Below are 27,938 nucleotides of genomic sequence, written 5' to 3'. Positions count from 1 at the left end.
TTAGCTTGTACTTTCAGAGTAACATACCACATTATATGCTACATACTAAGAAAACATCAATGGATCTAATTATATAAAGGAAGAAAATAAAGCACAGATTTTACCAGGGTCAGAGAGTGGGATTACTGACAGAGGCTGGGTCAGTTCCTCTCTGCACATACTTGTTATGAGATTAACATGGGAACTCTGAGTTCTGACAAGTAAGTGAATACATTTACAGCTATGCAGTTTTCCAGTAATGTTGAGCAAGCAGTTAGCAGCACTTTGCAAATACAGACCATACATGGATTGATCAGAATTTTTCTGGCGGACAAGAAATATTATATATAAATACATGCATTTTTTTTAAAGTAGTATTTTGAGATTTAGTCATAGTGGCTGTTGCCAACTAATAAAACCCCACACACTGACATTTCCTTATGGTGCTGTAGGAATGAATGTATTCAAATTTGAGAGAGAGAGAGAGAGAGAGAGAGAGAGAGAATTCCTCCTCCTCCCCCCACCCGACAAGATATCTTCCAACTTGCATAGGGGCACTGTGAAAAGTAATTGTATTTTTGTCACCATCCATGGTTACCATCTATAAACATAGATATTTGCATGTCTTAGAGATATTTGCTCTTTGGTTTATCAGGAGAGCTTTTCCAGTGATGTACAGCTCACTCCTCCTGACAATTTATTATCCATTTTGGAAACTTCTGGAGCCAAGAACAGCAAGAATCTATTGCAAAGATAATTTTTTACAGTGTTGAGGCTTCTACCTTAATTAAGTAGTGAAAGAGACAACACATGGAAAAAACACTCTCTCTGTTTATATGCAAAAACCGAAACAGTACTGCAAACTTTCTAGCAAGTTAGCTCTATATTTTTTCTGTTAATAAACCAGACTTTTTGCTCATTATTGGTCATATTCAGAATGTTATGAATTTATCGCTGCTTTCACACAGTCAGGTGAAGCCATTTCTTCCATGGTGAGTAACTACTGCCTACAAACAAGTCTGGTGAAACTGACCTCTGAGCTGTAGTGACTAGCATTGTAGAAATCAAAGGAGTCTTAGCATATAGATGCTACTTATGGCTGAAAGGCTTTGTTCTGCTCCCATTCGAGCCAATGGGAAAAATTCCGTTCACTTTTATGATTCAGGATCACTTTGCTCTTCAAAGGCCCTCTATCAGTGGGGAAACCACAGTAATTGAAGATAACTTTGAAGAAGAATTATAGGATTGCAGAACTGGAAGGGACCTCCAGAAGCATCTAGTCCAGTCCCCTGCACTCACGGCAGGACTAAGACTATGTCTACACCACACAGCTTTCAGCGACATGGCTGTACCGCAACAGCCATGCCACTGAAAGTCTTGCAGTGTAGCCACTATCTGTTGGATCTCCTGCCAATAGACAAAAAACAAAAAAACAAAACAGAACAAAAAAAACAACCTTCCACACCCAATAAGCTGCTCTCCTGCTGACAACGCGCTGTTCACACTGGCACTTGTTGCGGCAAAAGTTTTGTCTTTCATGGACCAGGGTGGGAGGGGGAGGAAGGGTTTAAAACCTCTGAAAGACAAAAGTTATGTCATTCAATTGCCAGTGTAGTTGTAGTATTATCTAGACCATACCTATGGCTGACAGGTGTTTGTCTAATCTGCTCCTAAAAATCTCCAATCATCTTCAAAACCTCCCTAGGCAATTTATTCCAGTGCTTAACCACCCTGACAGTTCAGAAGTTTTTCTGAATGTCCAACCTAAACTGCCCTTGCTGCAATTTCAGCCCATTGCTTCTTGTCCTATCCTCAGAGGTTAACAACAACAATTTTTCCCCCTCCTCCTTGTAACAACCTTTTATGTACTTGAAAACTTATGTCCCCTCTCAGTCTTCTCCAGACTAAATAAACCCAATTTTCTCAAGCTTCCCTCATAAGTCATGTTGTTTAGATAGACCTTTAATCGTTTTTGTTGTTCTTCTCTGGACTTTCTCCAATTTGTCCACATCTTTCCTGAAATGTAGCGCCCAGAACTGGACACGGTACTCCTGTTGAGACTTAATCAGTATGCAGTATAGAGCAGAAGCATTACTTCTTGTGTCTTGCTTACAACATTCCTGCTAATGTATCCCAGAATGATGTGTGCTTTCTTTGAAACAGTCTTATGCTGTTGACTCATATTTAGCTTGTGATCCACTATGACTCCCAAATTGCCCATATTTCTCTTGCAAGTAGAGGAAGTGAGTGTATTTGGTTAGGAAACAAGGGGCCACATAGAGGACTAAAGAATAGCAGTAAGATAAGGGCTACACTTCAGTGAAGTCCACAACAAATAATGAACACTGCATCCTTCTTCTCCTCTGGCTAAGGTGATACACATTTTTATTGCTTACTTAGGGCCGTATATGGTGTTTCATAACGCAGATATAAACTGATCTTCTCTAAGGAATTTAGAGTCTAGAGGTCTGATCCTACAAACACTTACATGTGAGTAATTTCTCTCACTTAAGGAATTTAATTGAATTTCATGAGCCTAACAAGTGAGCATTTCTAGAATCAGGTCCTAAACTAAAATGAGAACAGAATAGAAGACAAGAATACAGAGATGAAAAGTGAACAAGGAAGAGAATAATATGGTTATCTGTCACTTTGTAAGCTAATGTACAGGTCTTGAAAATGACAAAAGATGAATTTATTATTACAATTACACTACTTAAAAGTGTATTTTATAGGTATAAGACGCTATAATTAAGACTTGCTTACAATTAAGACTTGCTTTGTCTTTTATTAAAATAATTAATACTTTATATTCAGAACCTTTCATTCACAAATCTAAATGCACTTTAAGTATTGTACAGATGGAGAAACTGAAGTACTGTGAGGCTAAATGACTTGATCAGAGCCAGAGAGCCTGTGGCATTGCCATGAATAGAATTCTGAGCTCCTGATTCACATTTGTCAGCTTTAACCACTAGGTCACACACCACACCCTAGGAAAAAAAGTGACAGTTGAAATTACAAAGATTCTTATGAAGACTGTAAATACCCATTAAACAGACAAACTTTAAATACCAAAGGCTAATACATCTTCATGAAAAGACGACCGATCACCTTGTCTATAATGGGAATTACAGGGATCAAATCACATTTTGTTTGCCAGTTGTACAGTCAGGGTTGCTAACGTAATTGATTTACCATAAACAGTTTATCTATAACCAGATTTACTAAAGTAATCATCAAGGTACCATTACTTTTCATAATAATTTAATCCAATTACTTTCAATTACTTGTCTTGCCATTCTTGTCCTGAACATGAATGACACCATTCTGGTTATCAGTATAGCAGGCCTTTCATTGCGAGATCTCATATTCATGACACAAAATCATCAGTAAGAAGTGGATTTACTCAATTGATTTACTTTTTAAAGTAATTTTAACATTCCTAGTTATATACATCTTGCTGAAGCACTCTTTCATAAACAGGTCACTTTAAACTGCAATATGGTCTTAAATTTATCATCATGTCATTTTTTTCTTCTCATAAAATTTAACTATTCTATGTAACAGTTATTTTATATTTTAAACAATATTAATAAAGTCATGCATACCTGATAAATCATAGATGCTTCAGACATTAATGGAGCAAATATGGTATTTTTACGGTACCTGTAGAGAGCTGACATTGAGGACATGCTTTCTGAAGTATAAATCTGTTTCCATACAAATCTTACCCCAGACAGTAACATGCCAATCTCTATTGCTGTTTAAAGTTGGAGAAAGCAGTGGGTACTGGCATCAATAATGGTTTTGAACTAAAATTAATTTATATACATATATGAAAGGTTCGTTTCCCAATATGCCCCGTGTTTCTGTAGTTTAGTGAAGCCATAGTACTAAATTATCTTAAAAATGGTCTCTCTCAAAGATAGTTAAACTATTGAGTTCTTGCCAATCAGGTATTTGAGAAATGTAGCACCTAGATAAACCCCTTCACATGTTTCTGTACCATTGGTAGGATATAACTGGCATCAGTCTACTGAGCCAAATAAAAGCATAAGTTAACTCTGCAAAGACAGAATTATTTTGTGCCTCTCCTTTCTGGACATGGATTTTCAACAATCTGAGCAGATTCCTCCTGCTGGGAGGCAGGAATTGGGGAAAGGACAGATGGCAACAGGACTGGGCTCAAGTAATTGCCATGGAGGAGGCACACCAGGAACCCACAACACTTGTACCCTACCCTAGAAAAGCCTAACGTGGCTTAATGTACTGTAGATCTGCAGGTGAATAATTCCATCAGTCTCGGTGGTGATGGGGTTAGGTTTTAAAGTATCTGAGAGATCAAACACAAAAAGGACACTATAATTATCAGCAAGTTAAAAGGAGAAAACTATCTGATCTGGTGACAAAAATCCTATTTGCTCACTTTAATTACAGAAACAACAGAATTACTCATTTACCTTGCAAATATAGAACAACCACTCTTTACACTCCTGAACTCAAGGAATCTACTCCTTGAAAATAGGGTAAAAAAATTTTCTCTCTCCATATTTAAAAATAAACAAAAAGTCTGTAACTCAGCATGTTAAGAATAATAATAATTTTCTGATTATTATATTTTAAGTGCAATGCCATTCTCTTACCTAAGAGATCCAGGCATTATAAAAAAGACTACTGGAATATATAAAAATATTTTAAATACAGCAAAAAAAATACTGTTCAGCAACATTAAAACTGAAAATTAGAAAGGTTCCAATGCTGGGGGGCGGGGGGGGGACACACCACAATGGAAATGAAAGATACTACTCCTTCCCCCTGCCAAAAAGTCGATGTAGGTTTCAGGCCCTGATCCAGCAATCAGATCAATCATGGCAGACCCTGGCTTGTGTGGGGGTGCTCCACCCAGGAACAAGAATCCACCCAGGGATCCTATTTGTGGGTCAGGACATTTCCATTTATACATAAAAAGGAGTAAGAGCTGAGAGAACAGCAGTGCATTACCGATTTGTGACAAGTTAAATGAGAGGAACTCAACCCAGAAGAGGGATTCCTGCCTGCAAGACACAACCCTAAACCCAGCCACGAAAAACAATATTTCCAAACATGTACGTGCTCAAAAGGACTCCAGAAAAGGATGTCTTCAGAAATGAAGTAATCTCCTTCCTCAAACTCTGATTCTGAAAACAAAGTTTTGCCTACAGGAATGACTGTGCCATTAAGGAGGTGGAGCATTAGCCTCATGCACCCCACATCAGCTAAAAGTCATGTCTGTCTCATATGAAGACTATCACATACAGGGCTGGCTCCAGGGGTTTTGCCGCCCCAAGCAGCCAAAAAACAAACAAACAACAGCAAAAAAAAAGCCGCAATCAGCATCTGCGGCAATTCAGCAGGAGGTCCTTCACTCCAACCGGGAGCGAGGGACCCTTTGCTGAATTGCCGCCGAATAGTTGGACATACCACTCCTCTCCAGAGTGGCCGCCCCAATCGCATGCTTGCTAAGTTGGTGCCTGGAGCCGGCCCTGATCACATATGCATGCCATTGCACCCTTCTCTCTAAGGGAGATTTATTTTAGTTGATGGATCCATTGGCACTGCTCTTGGCCCATAACGATGCCCTTCCATCCTTACTGAGATGAGTAGTGGATGCCTGGTGGATACCTTCATGGTATGCAGGAAATAACGGAATCCCTACTGCTTCATCTTCACCACTCCCCACTCCAAACACACACACAGAGCTGACTCTCTTCTTTAAACTGCAGTTAAGGACACTATTAGAGACTACATAGTGGGCCAGATCAATCATTGGTGTAACTCCACTGTCTGCAATAGAATCATAACCAGCATGAAACTAGGCCAATTTTTACATGCAATATAACTAAACACGAGGCCATGAGTGATAACCATAACATATAATAAAACAACAATAAATTTTCTGTATCAGCAATGACCCTTTCCCTGGAACAGTTTCAAGGAAAAACAGCTGCATGAGCATCTAAAGCAGACAGCTAACAGAAGCTTTGATGGGAAATTCTCCTCAGCACCATTCTCCTTATTTTTTCTCTATAAGTAAAAATTGAAGCATTTCTGGCAAGTACATGGGTGCTCTGTAGGAGATTCATGACAATTTCTGGCTGCTTTATTTGCCAGTTTCAATTTTAGCACATAAGCTCATTGTCAGTCATAGGATGTAAAAGTGCAGTCAGACGGGAAATGTGCCCCTGATTCAACAGACCAGAATAACCAATATAGATTAAATTGTATAATGTGACAGAAAATGGTAATATCCAATTTTCAAAAAGATAGAATCCTACATGCAATTTCAGTTAAAATAAGATACCCACACTCAAAACTTTCCTGTACAAAGAACAAGCTAATAAGTGTGACAAGAACTAGCATATGTAATAATATTATATATTATTATGATTCGAGCCCTGGCTAGCCTATGGCCCCAGTCTAACAATCACTTAACATGCATAGCCCCATTGGATTTAATGGAACTACATATGTGCTTAAGTGTTCTGCTAGATCAGGGCCTACATATGAGGGAGACTTGGCTCCCTGTGAACCACCAAGTCAGCAGATGTCAGTTGAGGAGTGGTCATCAAGAGTCCCTAGGGCTACACACCAGAGTAATGGAAGGCAGAGCATCTTTGTGGACAGCCCTTGACTCTGTAATTCACTCTCTCACTGAGCATGGTGCTCTATCCTGGTAGGGCCTTACAACCACCCTTAGGTGAGATTACCTTGCTACACAAGAAGTCCCATTAAAAGGTGACAAAATAAGACACTGAGTCCAGGTCTACCCTACAAAAACTTGCCAGTATAACTATGTCGCTCAGACGTGTGGAAAAGCCATATGTCTGAGCGACGCAGTCATATCGACCGAACTCCCAGTATAGACAGTGCTATGTAGATGGGAGGGTTTCTCCCATCAACATGGCTACTGCCTCTCAGGGAGGGGGGAGTACCTACATTGACAAGAGAAGCTCTGCCGTCGGTGTAGATAGTGTCTCTACTAAGTGCTATTGTGGCTGCAGCTCTGTAAGTGTAGACAAGCCTTTAGGCTTTTGCTTGATGGAGGTGGCAGTAAGTTTAGGAAGGGTATGATGCCATGTTGTGGAAGGTTAATATTAAAAAGAATCACTGCCAACCTGAAATCTGGTAAAGATTAACAGATGTTTCAGATACTAGATCTGCCTCCAAATGCCCCTGACAATTTTTGTGGGTTTATAGACGTTCTCTTAAAATATGTTCCCTCTCCCCCCTTCCCTCTCTAATGTTGCTGACCCATACAGACATGGGAGGAAGCTGACCAATGACTATATAAAGATTCCAGTGAAACTCACTGTACATAAAGTAAGGAAAAGAAAATCGTTTATTTCCTGTTACAGGAATAAGTGTCATACGTGTTCCTTATAACCACAATAGATTAAAAAACAAATCTCTCAGAGAAAAAAGAAATGTGAATTTTCAGTTAACTGTGTCTCTTTAACAAGACATGATCCAATCTTACAAAAAGACTTGTGTGCGCTTAACTTGACACACTGAAAGCCATTCCATACATTACTCCACTTCGTATTGTCTCAAATGTTTGTAAACTTACTTACAGCTTGTTGGATGTGCATTTTTAAAATCAAGGAATACAGAAATAAGATGTTGGTGAAGTTTAACGACAGAAGAGGTAAGTATGTAAGCTTATAGATCTCTAATCACTATACGTGGCAAAAGACACTCAGATTTGAATAATTTTTTACAGACTTCCAATTATGTGAAGTTGTGTGCTGTGCTGTCACGTGGGCAACTGACCACAGGAGAGTGGCGTGTTGTCACCAAAACAGACTTTTGCTTATGACCGGAGCAGCATTTGACTATATATCTCCAAGAATAAAAGGCTTATGAACCAGCCAACTTTGCTAATTTCTGACTTCCAAGTTCTTGGAGATAGGTGACAAAGATACAGAAACTCTCATATTGGCATTTAAAAAGGCATGTGCCAAGGATTTAAAGTTTATAAATTTGGCCTAATTCCAAATTTGGCATTCCTTCAGCTGTTGTGTTGCAACAAATTTGCAAATCCTTCAGCTGTTGTATCCACAGCTGAACTCTCCAGCTACTTGCCAGTGGAATCCATTCAAGAATCTATAGGGTGCTTATGCGAAAATAATTTCTTAACAAAGATCACTTATCTTTATTGTGTCTTTTTTTTTGGCACATATGGTTAGAGGTGAAACACGTGCATTAATGCATTGAATCAGTTGGCTCTTTTTTAATCAGGATTTTCTAAGTGAGTGGACAGAGATTCTAAATCAGGGCATTGTTGTTTCTAGTTAGAAAAATGCAGATACTTTTAATTTTTTTAAAAAATAATTCCAAATATCCCTATATTTATGTCTCTCGGATTTATGTATTGGCATTAGGCTCACATACAAGGGTTTGTCATAAAACTCAAAATTAAAAAAAACTACCACATCATATGCAAGAGATCCAGAATTTATGCTCCATTATACAAGAAATGTGTGTTTCCGGTTACACACTGAAACATTCAATTTATAGGGATTTTGAGATGCACTGAGTATCTTCATTTTTAAAACTGGAGAACTGAACCATGCCAAGCTATTTAATTTACTTTGAATTTTAGATTTTTAGTACAATACAGCTCTTTCATTAGCATTTTGTCATATTTAAATTCTGTCAGCTTCCAAAGAGCTTTAAGAGTTTTTAGCTTATAAAAAAAATAAATTGTAAATTGGCAATTGGTAGACATCACACAGAATATACACAAGTGTCTCTAAAAACTTTGAATTCTTCGTTGTCACATTTGTGAGCCAAAAATGGCTGAGAAGGTAGACAGCTGAACCCCTAGGGAAGAGAGTGTGCCTCACCCATTTCATGTGTAACCTGTTTGTCTGTCTATTTATCTATAGTACTACAGTATCTGAGCATCACACAATTTTTGAGAATTGATCCTCGCAACATCCCTGGGAGATACAAGTGCTGTAGTCTCTCCCTGACCCCAGCCTGCCCAAATACCTACACACACAGATGGGGAACTGAGGCACAGAGAAGCTAAAATACTTACTCAAGATCACAGAGGAATTACATGGCAGAGTATGGACTTGAACCCAAGTCTCCTAAGCCCTAATGCGGATGCCCTAACCACTTGACCACACTTCAGATCCAGACAGGGGCACCAAATGTGGATTATGTCAACCTCATTAAAGTCAATGGGACTAGTTACATGAGAAAGGTTACTGTGTGATTACAGAAAAGGTTAATAGGTCCTGAAGGAAGTCAGTTCTGGCTTGAGGAATGGAAGTCACACTGTCTACTTAAATGAAAGTGGTGGTGGTGGAGGCAGTGGGGGAATATGGGGTTAAAGGCACCTCTGGCAAACTGGACAGACATTTTTTTCAAGGAGGAGGAGGACGAGGACGAGGACGACTTGGTAATATACAGTAAGAATATTACTATTGTACACCGCCATAATATCTGTTTGCAGAGACAGCATATTACACTGTACCAATGCTTGCTTATCTGGGTGTCCTTAGAGTCTTGTAATGAAAATAATGCCATAAGTCTTTTAATTGTATCAGTATAGCTAGGAACATACTGTACAATCAACATTTCCAAGAAGAGAAACAGTATTCTTGTTTTAGATATTTAAAATATATCTAGTAACTATATACTGCTGATGCATGCTGAAGACACGGTTAAAATGAAGCTCCCTGGGCTAAAACTTTACACAGAAAACAGCAGATGCAGCAACTCCACTCAGTATTAGCAGGTAAAGTATGTATTTAAAACAAGAAGTTTACACAGTTTAAAAAAAATCACATGGTATGTTTTTAAGTCAAGTCGAGTCACTTTCTCAGGATATTTCACAAAATAGTTTAATTTGCAGTTTTAATTAAATATTGGTTATTTTATTAAAGGCAAATTCCAAGAGATATGATTCTTTAGAAGCTAACCTATGACGCCTGAGCTCACACAGTAACAAACAATCACCTTCGAAGTGGAATGCAGGTTTGTAAAGGAGCAGACCATTTCCTCTCATGAAATCTAATCATCATAAGCACAGCAACTGTATAACAAGTGGCAGTTATAGTTACATGTGGGAGGTAATACTTCATAAGTAATAACTCTAGGTTCCTGAGGTCATTTCCCTTCCAATCCACCTCTCCCATATTTCAAAAGAACAACAACAACAAAAATGCCTCAGATCAAGGATGTATTTTGCTCTTCAGTATCATCAACTCCCATCTTAACTAGCAGTATTGAAGGTCACTCCCTAGAGTGGGAAGTTGAGCTTTTCCAAGGCAATCTCACCACTTGAATATTCAAGATCATTGATATCTAAATAAAAATTTATTTCTTGAATTTTGCTATTCTAGATACAATGTACAGATTGGCTGCTCACCACTGTTAGTGCCATTGTTTTCTAGTGTCAACAGGCAGAGAAACTCAGAACAGTTATAAATTCTAACCAGAATTAGAGCATGTACCTTTACTCTAACAATTACTGGGAATGTTTCCAATAGTACAGTGTGTTAACATAACACTCCCTCACAGGGCCATCATGCTAGTCTGGTGACAGCCTAACACACTGTAGGGAATCGAAGTCCAGGGATCTCAGTTGTCCTGGACAAAAAAAAAGAGTTTCAGAAATATTAACAGGCTGAAAGGTCAAGGGGCAGCTAGTGCCTTTGCTGTCAGAAGGAAGGCCTTTGGAAAAGGAAGGAAAAAATTAAGTATGAATGTATGAGGCAGGGAGAATTCAGAGGAAGTAGTGTTCAGCAGTGAACAGAAGAACACAAGCTATATGAAGCACCAATTTATGTCAGTGCACAAGAAACTTGACTCTTCTATATACAAATTTATATGTATGTGGCTTTGTAATTGTAACTCTGTTTTCACATTCCAAATACATGCAATTCTGATACAAAGATCAATGCTTGTGATTGTTCTGTCACTGTGATCTCTATATCCAGACTGACAAACAATGAACTTCCTAAATCAGATAAATTCACAGAAGCAAAATGTGGGCGTTGTGAGGACAGAGCAAGTTCTACGAGACATGTGCCAAGGCAGGTCAGTCAGGTTATAATTGGGAAGACTGGCACTCCTACAAGTTGTGCCATTCTTTACGTGCATGCAAACACCTCATAATGTCACACCTTAAATCAGAAATTACTTCCAGTTTTCTTCTTACAACTGAAGACTCACTAATGGGCATAAATTATTATTAAATTATTTGGGAGTAGACAATGCTTTACAGGACACTGAACTGACATCCCTTGCAACATTTCTTTGATCTGGATTGTAAATTGCACCAAGCATTGTCTCTCATCTAAACTGTACAGTTTGTTAGCGATGATAATGTGTAAAGGTTGGGAGGAAGGGGCAAATGACAGAGGGCCAATGGTTACACCAGTGAAAGATTAAGAGAAGCATGTATTGCAACACAAGCTTTTTTTTTTTTAAAACCTCTTATTTATTTAAGCGCAGTAGTGCAAATTAGTGATGGAAGTGCAGGCAAAGCCATCTGCATCCAATAGCTAGCATCTTTGGTTTATGTACCTGAATCATTATTATGAGCAGCATCCACTAAAAGTGAAATTCTACTGTATGTAAAAAAGAAAACCATCTTATAGGAGAAGATGGTTACAAGGGACGTGACAGCTCAATGGAATGGATTCAGAAGCTCTTACCTCTAATGGTATGTCTACACTGCAATTAAACACTCCTGGCTGTGTCAGCTGACTCAGCCTGTTGAGGCTCAGGCTGCAAGGCTGCAAAGTTGCAGTGTAAACATTTGGGCTCAGGCAGAACCCAGGCTCTGGGATCCTCCCCACCACATAGTGTGCCAAAGTTCAGGCTCCAACACAAGCATCTATACCAGGGATCGGCAACCTTTGGCGCAGAGCCCATCAGGCTGCAAGATATTCTATTTATATTGACTGTCTGCAGGCTCGGTACCCCACAGCTCCCGGTAGCCACAGTTCACAGCGACCCACCACTTCCTGCAGCTCCTGGCCAGGAATGGCGAACCGCGGCCAATGGGAGCTGTGGAGGCTGTGCCTGTGGATGGTCAATGTAAACAAAATGTGTCGCGACCCGCCTTTGGATTACCTGATGGGTCATGCGCTGAAAGTTGCTGACCCCTGGTTTAATTGTAGTGTAGACATACCCTAAGCATTTAAATTGCAGTGTAGACATACCCTAAGGGGCCAATGTGAATACAGGCCAGGCTGAAAGTCCGTATCACCTGAAAGGCATTTAGTGGTCTTGTTTCAACTTTCATTATTCAAGTGTCCACCATCATCACTACTACTCACAACAATGTCGGCTGTCTCAGATCGTGTTCAAGGACAGAATAGACAATGGAGACGGACTGAATTAATCTTTCATTCCTAGAGCGTGTCCCTCCAGCTTGCATCGTAAGGACACTAGTAGAGTAGTTGAGGGAGGTGGCACTCCTGCTGCACTTCTTCTGTAGAAAGGAGACATCTAAAAGTTGGATTGAAAATGGATGAAGTTCCCCAACCAGCATATAGTTTTTAAAGCAGAATTACAAATTCTGAATACAGTTAACTTATCAGGAAAACTTTTAGGTGGCAGTGCTGGTGTTCATGATATCTTTTACATGCGTGCATGCACATACACACACCCTTACCTTGTAAGCAGAAAAAACCTACTACTACAAATGAATTTTTTGTAAACAAAATGTTTCCCAATTCTTAATTACTCATAAGCAGTAAGAAAAAAAGAGACAGTAAGTTTCTACAGTACAGATCTTTTACTCAGTAAAAGGCTGCATCATCATCATCCTCTCCCATCCGCCCCCAACTCCTAAATGGTTCATCAGTCATGAAAATCAGAGGTCCAGAGCACTGATTTCCACATGTAATTGTCATAGGCTATAAAATCACCTCAGATAATCTGTGAAAAATGAGAGTAAGGTATTCCTATTCAGATAGCTGAAGGTGATGCAAAGTTCGCCCTTCCATTTGCCATAATTTAAAAAACACACACACACACACACCCCCACACACACACACTTCACCAGAAGTCCTGCCAGTACAGAAACATTCTGGTGCCAATAGACTACTTGCCAGTTCAGAGACAGAGCTGAAACTGCAGTGTTGCAAGCCATTGGAAACATAGGTTTTCGGTTATGGTTTCCTGCCTACAGCACTTCTCGTTTTGAAGATCTGTTCAGAAATACAGCTTGCACCAACTGTAACATCCCAGATATAATAAAAAGGGAGGTCCAGGAAAAAAAAAATCAATAGCAAACCTTTTTACATAAACTCTGTCTCACCAAGGCCAGAAGGAACCACCAGATCTTCTAGTCTAACCTCTTCTATATCACAGGCCACAAATACAATCAGCACCCACACACTAAACCCAATCAGGGCTTTGGAGCGGAGCCCGGACCACTAGGTTTTTGCCTAGAGCTAGAGCGTAGCAATTCAAAAATCTGATTGCTCCAAATCCCTGAACCCAATAAACTGAAATTCATAGATTCATAGACTCTAGGACTGGAAGGGACCTCAAGAGCTCATCAAGTCCAGTTCCCTGCCCTCATGGCAGGACTAAATACTGTCTAGACCATCCTTGATAGACATTTATCTAACCTACTCTTAAATATCTCCAGAGATGGAGATTCCACAACCTCCCTAGGCAATTTATTACAGTGTTTAACCACCCTGACAGTTCAGAACTTTTTCCTAATGTCCAACCTAAACTGCCCTTGCTGAAGTTTAAGCCCATTGCTTCTTGTTCTATCCTTAGAGGATAAGAGGAACAANTCAGCCTCCAACTGCCAGCTACAGCACACGGTCCTTCAAACAACCACACAAACAAACAGACAGACAGACAAACACAAGCTCAGCACACAGCAAGTAACCCCGAAACACAAACACACAAACACGCATACTCACTTACCCCACAAGACCTTTAATCATTCTTGTTGCTCTTCTCTGGACCCTCTCCAATTTCTCCCCATCTTTCTTGAAATGCAGTGCCCAGAACTGGACACAATACTCCAGTTGAGGCCTGACCAGCACTGAGTAGAGCGGAAGAATGACTTCTCGTGTCTTGCTCACAACACACCTGTTAATGCATCCCAGAATCACATTTGCTTTTTTTGCAACAGGATCACACTGTTGACTCATATTTAGCTTGTGGTCCACTATAACCCCTAGATCCTTTTCTGCCGTCCTCCTTCCTGAGTACCAAAGTATTGTGAGTTCACAGAAGACTAGACCATTGTGTGTCAGAAGCTGAGGTGCACCAGTGCCTGCGGCCTCCTGCAATGCCAGGGAAACAAGGTCTTACCTTTTAAACACAAATAGTTTAGAAAACATTTATTTACAGGAGCTGTTACCTTGGTCACAAAATCAAAAGAAAATAAACGTCAAACGTATTGGCCTCTGAAGAAAAGGGTTTGTTAGTTTTTTTTTAAAATACTAAAAGCCCACTGCTAATTACAAGAGATCTGAAGCCGTTTATTACAGTGCTTCACCATGTGGTGACTGCATCCTCCTACTGCTTGTTCAGCCAGAACAAGGGTAACCACAAAGCAGAAAGCCATTTAATTAAAATAAACCCACGCATGGAGAATGATGTTGCAAAAACATCTGGAAGGATCGATCTTTTTGGGGAACTCAGCTCTAATAACTAGTTATTCTTCCTTATTTAATTTTGTGTCAAAGAAAAAAAAATAAAAAAGATGTTTGGCAAGTTGGTTTTGATGGTTTGCTTTTAAATAGTCTCCATTTGAAATGGACTCAGCTGTAAACAAATTGGATATGGGTTTGTATAACTGTTAAACCTAAATATGATGTTAAAAACGTCATCCTCATCAATATTTTATTGAGACAAAGTTACCAAAAGACAGTTAAAATAGAGTAAATTAAACTGCATTATTATTCATTGTTTCTATTAAGGCTTTTCTTCAACCACAAAAAAATACAAGATTTTACATTACAGATTAAGAACATAAAACCCTACATAATACATCTCAATGCCAGGGAGTTAGGCCCAGAAATTGATTAATTAAATTAAAATTAATTAATTAAAATGGGAAAACACGACAATATGGAGTTACCATAAATAATCCTGACCCACTCTAACTCTGCTCATATATTCCCACCATCTTGTGGGACTTTTGATTTATACTAAGTTTACATCATAGCTAGTGATATGTCAAAATCAGGTGAATTTGCTAATTTGACCAGGAACCTGGATACTTATGTACACCATGTATTTTGGTGTTTGGAGAATATGCAAACATGTTAATATATACCAGTCTCCCACTCTAGAGCCAAGTCTATCACTCTCTGCATCGGAAGTGTATAGAATAAAGGCTTTAAAATGTTGCGGGAGAGGGAGACAACTATGATTTCCCCCAACTTTCAGACTATTCACTGCATTAAACACACACACACACACACACACTCTAGTGAGTTCTTAGCCTATGCCACAACTCTGACTATAGGTATTAAAATTGTTTGAAAAAAATAATCAAGGTTGTGTGTCTGACAAAACAATGTGATAAAATGTATCCATGTGCTACAGTGCCTCTTGTATATACAGAAAAGCTACAGAATGGTGTCTTAATAAACTTTGACACAAAAACATAATCATGCTTTTTCTTGATGAAATACATGTTTCTCAAAACAGCAAAATAACATGCCCTATGTTATGTCAACAGAAAAAAAACCAGGCATGGGAACTTAAATAAGAGAGGCACCTGTTCTACAGAAGACAGGAAACTGCCTTATATCTGGGACCTATTCTGTTCTCAGCCAAATGTATAATCCATTCTTGGTATCAAAATTATGTATTTCCTCACTTATCTGTACAAAAATAAACATAAAAAAAGAAGCTTGTAATGTAATTAACAATAAAGCTGTATCAGATCTCAGTTTGGCGCTCTCTCTCTTCCCTAGACAGAAACAAAGATCTGACCCCAAACCATCAACAAAGGAAAGCAATTGTCTGGCAGGCCTGTACTCCTGAGGCTGCATTGGAGAACCGTTTCCTTTGGTTTGGCACACATTAGGAACACCACCCTGTAATTTGGATGGATATCTGTCTTTACTATTTTCACACAGTTATAAATCCAAACCACCAAAATGTCATAATAAAGTAATGTATGTCACTGTAATCTCTTGACGATCGAGTCAAATTTAACCAAACCATGTGACAGCAACAATATCTGTGATCTGTGTAAAAGCAAGCTGAGTGTAGACACTGGTTCAGTGGAAATCTCTACAGAAAAAAGAATGTCTTGGAAATCAGTGAAACAGGAGAAGTTACTTTCTGTAGATTAATAGCAAAGACACAAAAACAAGGGACACAGATGTAAAGCTGCCATTATCTTGTCAACCAAAACTTAAGACTTCCAAACATCTAGAAAAGTTTACAGAAATATTAGTCAAGCATTCTGATTAGCTTCTCCTGGCCGTAAGTTAATGTTTCTCCTGAACGCTAAAAAATGGAAAGTGAGTGCCTGACAAAACATCTGTAGTATAATATACACAAGTTCTAATAAAAATAAAGTGATTTCATTATCGAAACAAATATCAAAACTTTGCCTTTGGTGATGTAATTTGGCCTGCTTTGAAAACAGTGTGATTCAGAAAGTCAGATACTTAGCAGATATTCTCTCAAAACAAAATCATGTCCTTTCATCGCCATGTCTCTTTTCAGAGACAAAAAAACATTTCTTGAAGAAACAGTAAAAATAGTCTGACCCGTCATCAACAATTAAAGGGCTCTGCTGTAACATGTTGTCCCTATCCACGCATTTTCTCCTTTTCCCTAGTAGCTCTTCCATACGATTTCATAGATAATCCCACAGCCTTCCCTGAACTCAAAGCATTCTATACATTTTATTTATATAGATTTATAAAAGAATTAAAAAAAGAGGACTCTCTCCAAGGCTCTAGGCACCCATGCCATAAATTACAAAAGTAAAGTAACCTGGGCACTGAAGTAAGTGACGTGATTTTTCAAGCACACTAAACACTCACAGCGGTCATTTAAGTCAGTGGATTATGTTGATAGTAAGTACCACCAGCAGCTTCACAACTTCAGGACCAGTAGTTTAGCCTAAATTGAAGGGCTAAAGAGAAGTAGTTTTTGCCCTCTTTTGTTTAAATAAAGAATCTGATATCAGAATGTATTTTTGTGCACACAGGTTCCTCTTCAGAGCTTCCTATAATTATAGTATTTAGTTCCTATTATGACATTTTATGACCTGTTGATGAATATACAGAGACAACCTGCTTGCTACAAGATACCACAGAGAGTTGTCTTTAGTAAAACAGTAATTCGAGGCAGTTTTGCACACCTTTTATATCATCTGTATCTTCAGAGGTATAAAGGACAATGATTAATGGAATTTCCTAATTGTGGCTTCCAGTGTTGCAAAACAGGTTTTAGAATTTATGGTAACACTTCACATTAGATGGAGTTTAATGCGATGTCATCATGAAAAGATTTGTGATTCCATGTTACATCTGCTGTACATTAAACCCAAAAGTAGTAATGGTGATTTAACAACCAAATACAAAAACAAAAACAAAAACAAAAAAGTCAGAAAAAGAAAAAAAATATCCAAGGGATTAGATAGATAATCCATTAATTTAATGTTACTAAACATATGAGTGCCATTTTAGTCAAATATAAAAAAATACAATGGTCAGCTAATGTAATCCTAGTAGAGTTATCAGTGCTATTTTAGATAAAATAGATGGGATTTTCATTATAAAGCTTGATTATTAAAAACTTTAAAATCTCAGCCATTTCAAACCTGGTTTTCAAGAGGTTAACCTCTATTTTGGCTAAAGTGAGCCAGTCACTCAAGTTCTAATTAAGAGCAAAATTAGAAGATTTTACATCTTCCATCTGTAAAATATTTCAGAATGTTCACTAAAGTAAATAGAATGCAGAGTGAGGTGTCTCTGGAAGCATTAGGTGGATCACAAATGACAGTGCAGTGGGGGGGGGGAAGGTAAATCTGCCAGCGTTTCAGTTAAAACATACTGGAGGATTGGTTTAATTATGAGAGAAACTTCTGTTCAGCACCTTCAAAAAAACAGGACCTCCAGAAAACAAATATATTGTCCACTGTGTACTTAAAATGCTTCATCTTTCTGCGTGCAAGTCACAAGTTTTTGTCCATACTAAAGACCAATGAGAATGGCAGATATTTTGTACATAGCTAAAATGCAAGACTGCCATTATGAGTTACCTGCCCAGTTTAGTGTCTTTGGTCCACACTACTTGGTAGCACACAGCATGGGTTAGAAATAAATCTTCCATTCTCAATTCCATGTTAAAAACAGATTTGTTAGATCTACGGTGCATTGAGTAGATGATTTTTTTAAGAGATGAAAAAAAATCCACTCATGTAGATGAGGTAAAGTGTTATTCAATGGCATACACTGTGAAAAGGAAGAAACAATGGCTTGGCAGATAAAATTGTCCTGTTTTATAATTAATGAATATTATGAAGACACAGGTTGATGGTATTCTGGTTAAGTCACAAGCTACTCCAACTTGACTCAATTTGTGAGATCAGACCCTTTCAAATGATTCATATTCTACCGCTATTAATAATCCTGCACACATGCACAATGTTCTGCATATATAAAATTTGAAGTCATGCTGTAATAATAGGCTGAGTGATTACTGTACCTACTTAACCAAAATAACAGAAAAGTATGGTAATTCACTTGTTTCTATACTTTTTATACCACCAGCAGCAACAACTTCCACACATTGATAGCATTTTAAATTACACAGTTTCTATACAAAAGGAATATGCAAAGCTAGGAAAAAGTCATTAACCAAAGGAAATGGTTCAAAACAGTTTAATTTTCTACTGTTAATAGTTAATTAGAAGATGTGAAATAAGCTCTGGCAGGTACAAAAGTACCTAGTACTGATATGTAGGCAGCACTGTTCTCTAATGAATTTTTTAGTAATAATAGTTTGCTTTTTTAAGTATCCCTTATGTTTTAAGCAGTCAGATAATGCTTATGCGACTGAGTGGGAAGATATGTCTGTGTCAGTTTATGAGTTCCATTTTGGCTTTCTGAATACCATGTTGTATGTCAACCTTCATTTTTAATGAAAACTTTAGTGAGGCTTTGAGCATTTATTTGGTAGCAGGAACTTGGCACCTAGTACAGACACTATGGGCATGTCTACACTGCAGTTCAGCTGGGGATGTGAATAGCAGCGTGAAAGGAGTGCTGAGCTGTAACTCTCCCATGTGGGTGTGCGAACTTAAAGTCCTCAGTATGAGGTAGGAACCTATGTTAATGGGAACTTGCAATCTTTTAGTTCACACTTGCAGTGTCCAACTGTGGGCGTTACAGAATAGCACCTTGGTGCTCAATATTGTTCAGACACCTATTGTCCTAACTATGGAGCAGCGTAGACACACCCTAATTCTGGGAAGCTCTGACTGGATCAAGGGCCATCAATACTGAAAAGTTCCACCCTAGTGAAACAATAGGCTGGCTAATTAGCAGAGCCATTGACTGAACTACTCTCTGCCCAGGTGAGGGAGCTGGCTTTGGAGCTTGGAAATTCCCCAGCTGAAACAGGGGCAGAAAAGGTGGCAGAGGCTATTTTAAAAAAAGAGGAACAAGCTTTAAGCAAGAGAACACTGCAAGTGTTGCCTGGCCTATGGATTCACAGGGGTAGAGAAGACACTGAAAGGAAGTGGTCTGAGGAGTTTGTTTTCTGTAACTCAGGGTATGGCTACACTTACAGCTGTACAGCGCTGGGAGTTACAGCTGTCTTTGTACAGCTGTGCAAGGAAAGAGCTGCAGTGTGGCCACACTGACAGCGACCAGCGCTGCAGTGCGGCCACATTTGCAGCATTTGCAGCGCTGTTGGGAGTGGTGCATTGTGGGCAGCTATCCCAGCGTTCAAGTGGCTGCAACGTGCTTTTCAAAAGAGGGGGATGGGGTGGAGTGTGACAGGGAGCGTGGGGGAGACAGAGAGAGTGGATTTTTGGAGTTGACACTGTGTCAGCTCCCTGCCTTGCAAGTTCTAAGGACTGGAAGATACACAGCACCCACCTTCAATCATTTTAAAAGTTTTGACCCTTCCCCCACCCCTCTCTTATTCACTAAATGCAAATTATGCACTCCTAAATAGCCTTCAGATCACATAAGCAGCTGTTCCAACACAGACTCCCTCCACCCCCTCCGCCGTGTCGCTTCTCTATTCAAGCAAATAGCTGTGAACATTCCAAAGCAATTCCCCTGCCTGCCTCTTCTCGAGCAAACAGGAGCTCCGTTTGTTTTTTAGATAAGCAGCTCCGGGGAGCCCGCAGTTCAACCACTCTTCCGGTTTGTTGTGAACAGGCATTCTGGGATACCTCCTAATACCCTGGAGGCCAATTACAGTGCTTTTGGTGGCCACACTTGACGAGCAGCTCTGCATCACCAGCGCTGCAATCGTTATACACCAAGCAGACCAGGTGTACAGCCAGCGCTGCAGCCAGGGAATTGCAGCGCTGGATGTGCCTTGCAGGTGTGGACAGTTACTAAGTTGCAGTGCTGTGAACCCACCACCAGCACTGCAACTCTCCATGGCCTCAGTCGTGGGGTGTGTGTGTGCACGCGCATGTGCATGCGAGAGAGAGAGACTATGCTTTCCTATATTTTGGATGCTGAAAAAATCTGTTTTTTTTTTTGTAATCCAGGCGCATTGTGTAGGACATGAGAATCAGGGTAGTAACTCCATAGTTAAGGTACTCATAACATTACAAATCTGGGAAGGGGAGAGGAGCCATTTTTTAAATTTTATTAAATACACATACTTTAGCTTCTGAAAAAGGTTCCTTTATGCCTGTAATGTTGTGTGTGGGGTTTTCCTAGAGCAGAATGAGGTTTTTTTATTGTGGTTTCTTTTGCAAATTTTGAAGTTAGATTATGTCATTTTTGAGATACATGACATTTGTCATGTGTCTGAACTTTTTGAAAATTCAAAATTTTTTTTTTAAGTCCTCCCAACTTACACACATTTTACTGTAAAAACTTCAAAATAAAAATTGACAATTCTTAAATAACTAAGGCACAGGATTATTACTACTTATTGTAGTGGAACAGTCTTTAGGAAATAAGAGCTCATTTTTTAAAATGTTTCCATGTATACTATATTACATAGTATAGAGCAGTGGGTCTCAAACTTTTTTTTTTTTTTTTTTTTTTACTGGCGACCCTTTAACATGACAGCCTGAGTGCGACCCCCCCCCCCCAATAAATTAACACGCTTTTAATATATTAAACACCAGTATAAATGCTTCGGGGTCCTTGGGTGAGGGTGGCAGCTCACAATCCCCGCATGTCATGACCCCCTAAAGTGTCCTGACCCCGGTATAGAGGAAATTGCAATCACTAGTGTGTCTAAAAGGTTTGTGCGGCAAATGACTTGCAAGCACTATGAAAGAGATTGAGAATACATGTATAAAGTGGCCAATTTTTGGTTTTTGTAAAACAAGGATCAAGGCTAGCTTAGACCCTGGTTTTATCTTAGCACCAAGATCGCAGATTTTGGGTGGTTGGATAGGTTATAAAGCAACATGTAAAAGGAACCTCAAACTTATATATTGGTCATTGTGCTCACAAGGTTACAAGTTCAGCTACATAACCAGCAAAACTGCTGGGGCCTTCTACTTTAAAAAAATACCCTAAGGACATTTCCAAACCTCTAGTAAAATTTAAGTAAAGCTCTTCCCCGCCCCCGCATCTTTAAAAAACATATTACAAATTAAATAGCATTCTTAATTCTAAATTTCTTTTCAGTTTCAAGTACTAGTTCTTATACCTAACTTAATGTTGGCATCATGATCAGACTCAGGTCAGAAGAGACCAATATGATTCATCTAGTTCGACCTCCTGGCACAAAGAGGCCACAGAACCCTACCCATCTACTTCTGTAACAACTCCTACACTATGTCCGAGTTATTGAAGTCCTTCAAATTGTGGTTTGAAGACCTCAAGCTGCAGAGAGTCCACCAGTAAGTGACCCATGCCCCACGCTACAGAGGAAAGAAGCAAAACCTCCAGGGCCTCTGCCAATCTGCCTGGAGGAAAATTCCCTCCCGACCCCGAATATGGCGAGTCAGCTAAACCTGAGCATGGTGGGCAAGACTCACCAGCCAGCACTAAGGAAAGAACTCTTCTGCAGTAACTCAGATCCCATCCCATCCAACATCCCATCACAGACCATTGAGCAGACTTATCTGCTGATAGTCTCAAGATCAATTGCCAAAAATTAAACTATCCTATCATACCATCCCTTTCATCTGCAAGAAATGGCCGGGAATGTGAGCATATGATGTAGACAGTTTGCAGTGTCCCATGTCACTGAATAGTCCAGTCTGAGATTTGCATGATCGTTGGCCATTATTGCAAAACATTGGTGTCTCGGTTGGGAACGGCTTACTCGCTTACTGCCTACAGAGTCTTTAGGTTCTTCAAACAGGCAATTTACCCAGCACAACAGCCCTGCTCGAGCAAAAACGACTGTGCTGGTTGGGCCCTCTAGTAGGTTAGAAGATGGATGCATATCGGGAGCTATCAGAGAGAAAGAACAGCAAGACATCCCAAGCTTCGCCATAAAGACATATTGAAAGCAAAATATGATGGAATTTGGAATCGATCCTGACCAATGGGAAACTTTGACCAGTTGTTGTAACAAGTGGTGCCATCGTTCATTAGGGCTGTCATAAACAGACAGTTAAGGTTAATGTCTCTTTTACCAGGAAGGGTTAACAAACAGTGAACCTGGGAACACCTGACCAGAGGACAATCAAGAGACAAGTACTTTCAAATCTCGGTGGAGGAAGCCTTTGTTTGGGGTTTTTTGGATTTTTGCTTTGTTCTCTCTGGGTTCTGAGGATGACCAGAAGTACCTGCAGGCTCTCTAATTTTCTATTCAAGTAGTAAGTACAAGTACATGTAGAACTTAATGTTCACTTTATTAATGTAACTTCTGTTCACCATTCACTACACTTGCCTGCATTGTAATTCTGCTGACTGTTTTGCCATATTGTAATTCAAACCCCATTTAAACGCTCACTCCATTTTGTAAAAGCTTCCTCCAACCTTCGTTTTTGCAAACCTGCTGTAATCTTATTAGTTAGTTTAGACGTTGTGAATGAGCATGTATGGATGATAAAATCAACCTCCAGCCCCAGCCTGTCCTGATGAGGTTGAAAGTTCAACTACCAACGGCTGAAGACCTAGACAACAGTGAAACAAAGTAAAAAGCATCCACACTAAAAAGAAAAGGACAAAAGAAAACAGAAGGAAGATCAAAGCCAGGTTCAAGGGCTGAAAGTCACGCCCTGCAATTGCAGGTGATCAATCTCAAACCCATAGCAGCGTGACACGCAGACCTATAGACTTTGAATCCAAACTAAAAAGCTGTTAAAAAAGAGGTGAGATAAGAGACTTTGGGTAACATTTCTTCTTGCCAACATTGGAAGCCAGCCACTGCTGATAAATTTACAGCAGCAGAATGAAGCAACTCCATGAACTAACATAGGGAAAAATCCCTATAAAGCTTGGACTTGAGACTGAGGCTTTGAGGCTATGTTCTGCTGCCAGCCTCCAGGAGCATCAGGTCCACCTGACCCGGCTCGGCTCCACTCTTGTGTACAGAGTACCTGGCCGCTATTTGTCACAAAGCAACTTTAGGCTGGTACTATATATTCTACACAGAACTTGTATGAATGATGTGTGTGAATGGATAATATATATATATATACTATATATATATATATATACTATATATAATATATATATATATATATCATGGAATAAGGTAGCAGCAAACAATGTTTTTGGTTATCTTTATTTTATTATGGTATTACAATAAATGTGACAAATGTCTTGTCCCCTTTAAGATCCTGCTAGTTTTATTGCTAGTATAACATACAAAGGAGGTTTAGTCTTTTGATTGTTTTCTTTATTTGCAACTGTGTATTTTGCTGGATAGGATTTACTTTGTATTTGTGCTGGGGGAGGCTTCTCTCTAGTGTCTTATACGCTGAAAGACCTGTAACATTTTACCATCTTGATTACAGAGACAACTTTTACTTTTTTTCTTCTCTTTTATAAAAGCTTTTCTATTTTAAGACCTGATGATTTTTTCCCCCTTGTTGAGGCTCAAGGGATTGAGTCTCTACTCACCAGGGAATTTGGTAGGGAGAAAGGAGGGAAGGGAGGGGTAGAGGTGGAATTCCTCTGTGTTTTAGAGTTCACAGAGCTTGGAATCTGTTTGCCTCTTGGTGAGGGAAAAGAGGAAGGGGGCGAGTGACATTCTTCTCTGTTTTAAGATTCAAGAAGTTTGAATCACAGTGATCTCCTAGTGTACCAGGGAGGGGAGAAGAAAGGAGGGAGGAGGAATGGGTTATTTCCCCTTGTTGTGAGACCAAGGAGTTTGGGGTCTTGGGGTCCCCAGAGAAGGTTTTGGGGGGACCAGAGTGTACCAGGCACTGCAAGTCCTGGTTGGTGGCAGCACTACAAGATCTAAGCTGGTAATTAAGCTTAGAGGAATTCATGCTGGTACCCCATCTTTTGGAAGCTAAGGTTCAAAAGTGGGGGTTATACCATGACAAGGGCATCAAAGTCCATAAATTAATGTTGCCCTCAATATTCCTGCTCATCAAGAGACTCAAGATCCCCTGTACCATTGTCTTCCCCGCAGTACTCCCTTTCAAAATCCAGATCTTAGATGCTCTTGGCTCACCCTTCCACAATAAAAGTTCTATAGTCAAGTCCTAACATGCAGGATCAAGAACTAATCCTCCATTACACCACTCTTCCACTAAAATCCTGAGACTGCAGCATCTCATTCCATTCCCATTTATATGCCAGACAACACCTTCTCTCCATCCACCACCCTACAGGCCAGAGATCCCACTGTACCCTTCTATACCATTCTGACATGTGCACATCATGTAATCTAGCCTACCTACTTTGTCCTTACAATACAAGTCAGAAGCAGTATCCTTGACATACAGGCCAAAGACATATCAGTGTACCTTGCCCATTCATCTCTGAGAAAAGAAGCTTCCACAGTTATAGCCAATACCAACAGGCCTCAAAAACCTTGTGAAATTTATAAAATCATTGCAGCTCAGCTTTGCATTTGTGTTCCAAGTGTCAAGAAATGCTAGTGCAAAAATTAAGGGTGGTCAGAATTATGAGAAGTCAAGGCGTGGAGGAAATAATTTCAGCTCATTGGAGCTTTTCTTGCTTATATATTATTTATTTTTAAAATGAATTAATGTCTTTAGCTAACTTTTAGAAAAAGTGATGCCTATTGGCAACTTTAGCTCTCAAAATTGTATTTTCAAATAGCCACTTGACTAACTTTTTGGGTCTGCTGACATATGAAACCATTAGAATTTTCATTCCAACTGAGCCATTGCAACCAGCACTTTTCTGTATATAACTGAAAGTGGAAAGTTTGGGCCACATTCTACACTGTGCAACACACAAAAGCCTACAGTGTTGCACGAGCACAAGAAGAGGGTGAATTTGGACCACCAAACTTAAAATGTGCAAACAAATCCAGAGCCATTATTCAACTACAAATTCATAGCACAGGTAAAAGTCACAGTGGTTTGAAGAGGGCAATTTGTTGGTAGCATCAACAAAGCTAACAACATACTAGTAATGGATTTATTTATTTAACCATTAACCTTCTCTATTGTGCAGTAATATTTTTATTGGACCATTAGTATTTCTGAAAATGACTTATCTATACTTTATCGTGATCTGTAAATAGGACTGCCGGATTGCAGCAAGGTAACGATCAGAGAGTCTGCCCTCTTGTCTCAATGTGTTTCCTACCATTCATGTGGCACAGATATGCTTTCACAAGAGACTATGATTCATATGTAAGGAATGTCTGCTAGATATCCACACTAAGTCTGTAGACCACAGTTAACATTTTCATTTGTTGCAACCTCCAGATTCATTCTTCTCATATGCAGTCAGCTTACTTTGATGAGAGAATTATAGATCTTGTTATGGTAGATAATATAAAACAACAAATGCAGATATATCTTACTTCTATACGCACTCTTTTGTCTATGATAAGTTATCCTACATTTATCCATAACATATAATACACATAAATCCATTAGTTTATACAAATATTTATGCCCCATAAATACAAATAAATCCTTATTTCAAAGCACAGAACTAATACCACAGGAGGCAGATTAGACTCTTGGGTCACAATCCTGCAAAGTTTTACACAGGTGCTTAAATGTTACAAATTGAGAGTGCCATTGACTTCAGTGTGACTTCACATAGTATGTGCATTAAGCAAATGCTTAAGGCTTTGCAGGACCAGGGCTTTGCACTGTATGGGCACTGTTCAGAGACTGTGTCCCCTCTCCCTATACTTTACACATGCCATCAACACTACCTGTTTTCTGCTGCTATTATCTCCTCAGGCTGACAACAAACTCGTGGAGGGGGGGAGATAATGAAGTATAGTACGGGACAATTATTAACTGACAGATGCTTCCCACCCCTCCCCCCAACTCCTTCCCTTTCCTGACTGTACATTCACTATGTTACTCACTGACATATATTCAAAAACTCTTTCAAAAGAACAAAAAGAGGAAGGATAGGAGAAAATGGGAGTGACAGGAGGAAGGGAAGGAAAAAAGCAAACAGAGGAAGAAGTAGGAGGCAGATAGGAAAGTGGTGAGGACAGTTTTACTGGTCCAAAAATCTCTTGGCTCTTCATTTCCTAGAGAAGCCTGTGGCAGAGATATTTCAAAACTATTTTTTTTTAAAGAATAACAAAGAGCTTATCCAAAAGATAAGTTTTACAAACAAGAACAGAAGCCCTTACATGCATTCCAAGTGATTTAAGAGCCCTTTCTCCCAGATGCTTTTGAAAAGCCCCTGCTCTTTAAGGAGAGAGTGAAGAAGGTAGAAAAGCCATACTTTGCAGAGATTACAACTATAAAATTCATGATGATTTCAGTTTATGAAACCCTTTATGGTTTGCAATCCAGTGTACTTTTATATACCATACCATTTGTCCCCTGTGTTCTACTTACACAACTGAGGGCTGGGAATTCTCAATCTGGATTTTGTATAATTTATAGCTATAACTCAGCAATAAAACTGGGAGTCATATACATACAGTAGCAAGTGAGCTACTCTAAAATGAAATATACTTGCCACACAGATGACCCCAGTGGCATGAACTGGTTAAAAATAAATATTTAGTATAAAACTTTTATAACAGCATTTATACTCACTGGAATCCAATGGTTTCCAACAGGCCTGCACTACATCTTATTAGAAACAGCATATCACCATGCTGTTCACAATCACACAGACCGCCTCCTCTTCTACTCACAATTAGGAATGTAAAATATTCTACGGTTAACCAATAAGTATTAGTCTTACTGTTAATATATTGCAGTTAACCTTTAAAACAGATTAGTAAAATAATTTCATGACATTTCATATCCCTACTTCTGCTATCATTCCCTCAAGTTGGCTGAGCTCCCTGCCCCCATGTTCGAGCACACTGTGTGTATTAACAAATCTGCCTCTTCCCTATCTGCATTCCACTCTCCAGCAGCACCTAGAGCAGGACAAGCAAGTCTGCCCTCGCATGGTGGTGGTTCGGGAGCCCAGAACAGCTGGGTGCCTCGCTTCCCGCCAGGAGCCAGTACAGGGACCCCAGTCGGGCACATACCCCTCCCCCACAGACACAGACCCCCTGGCTGAGGAGCAGCTACTGCCCCCTGCTGCCCTGGCCCCCCTGTGAGACTCCATCAAGCCCCTGGATACCATCCAGACTCCTCCCATGTGGGCAATTGCTCAGGATCCAGGCCTCTGCTGGCTGCTGCCACTGGATGTGACAGGCTG

General features: G+C 39.5%; 1 protein-coding gene across 8 annotated transcripts in view; it reads right to left on the bottom strand.

Moving 5' to 3' along the window:
- The window catches only part of MICAL2 (microtubule associated monooxygenase, calponin and LIM domain containing 2), a 190,145-nt gene that overhangs the window by 129,545 nt on the left and 32,662 nt on the right, over positions 1-27,938 (bottom strand). The window lies entirely within an intron of this gene.

Source organism: Chelonoidis abingdonii, chromosome 4, assembly GCF_003597395.2.
Source record: "Chelonoidis abingdonii isolate Lonesome George chromosome 4, CheloAbing_2.0, whole genome shotgun sequence".
Lineage (NCBI taxonomy): Eukaryota > Metazoa > Chordata > Testudines > Testudinidae > Chelonoidis > Chelonoidis abingdonii.
Note: the sequence above shows the minus strand (reverse complement) of the source record. Positions and strands in the feature narration are given on the sequence as shown.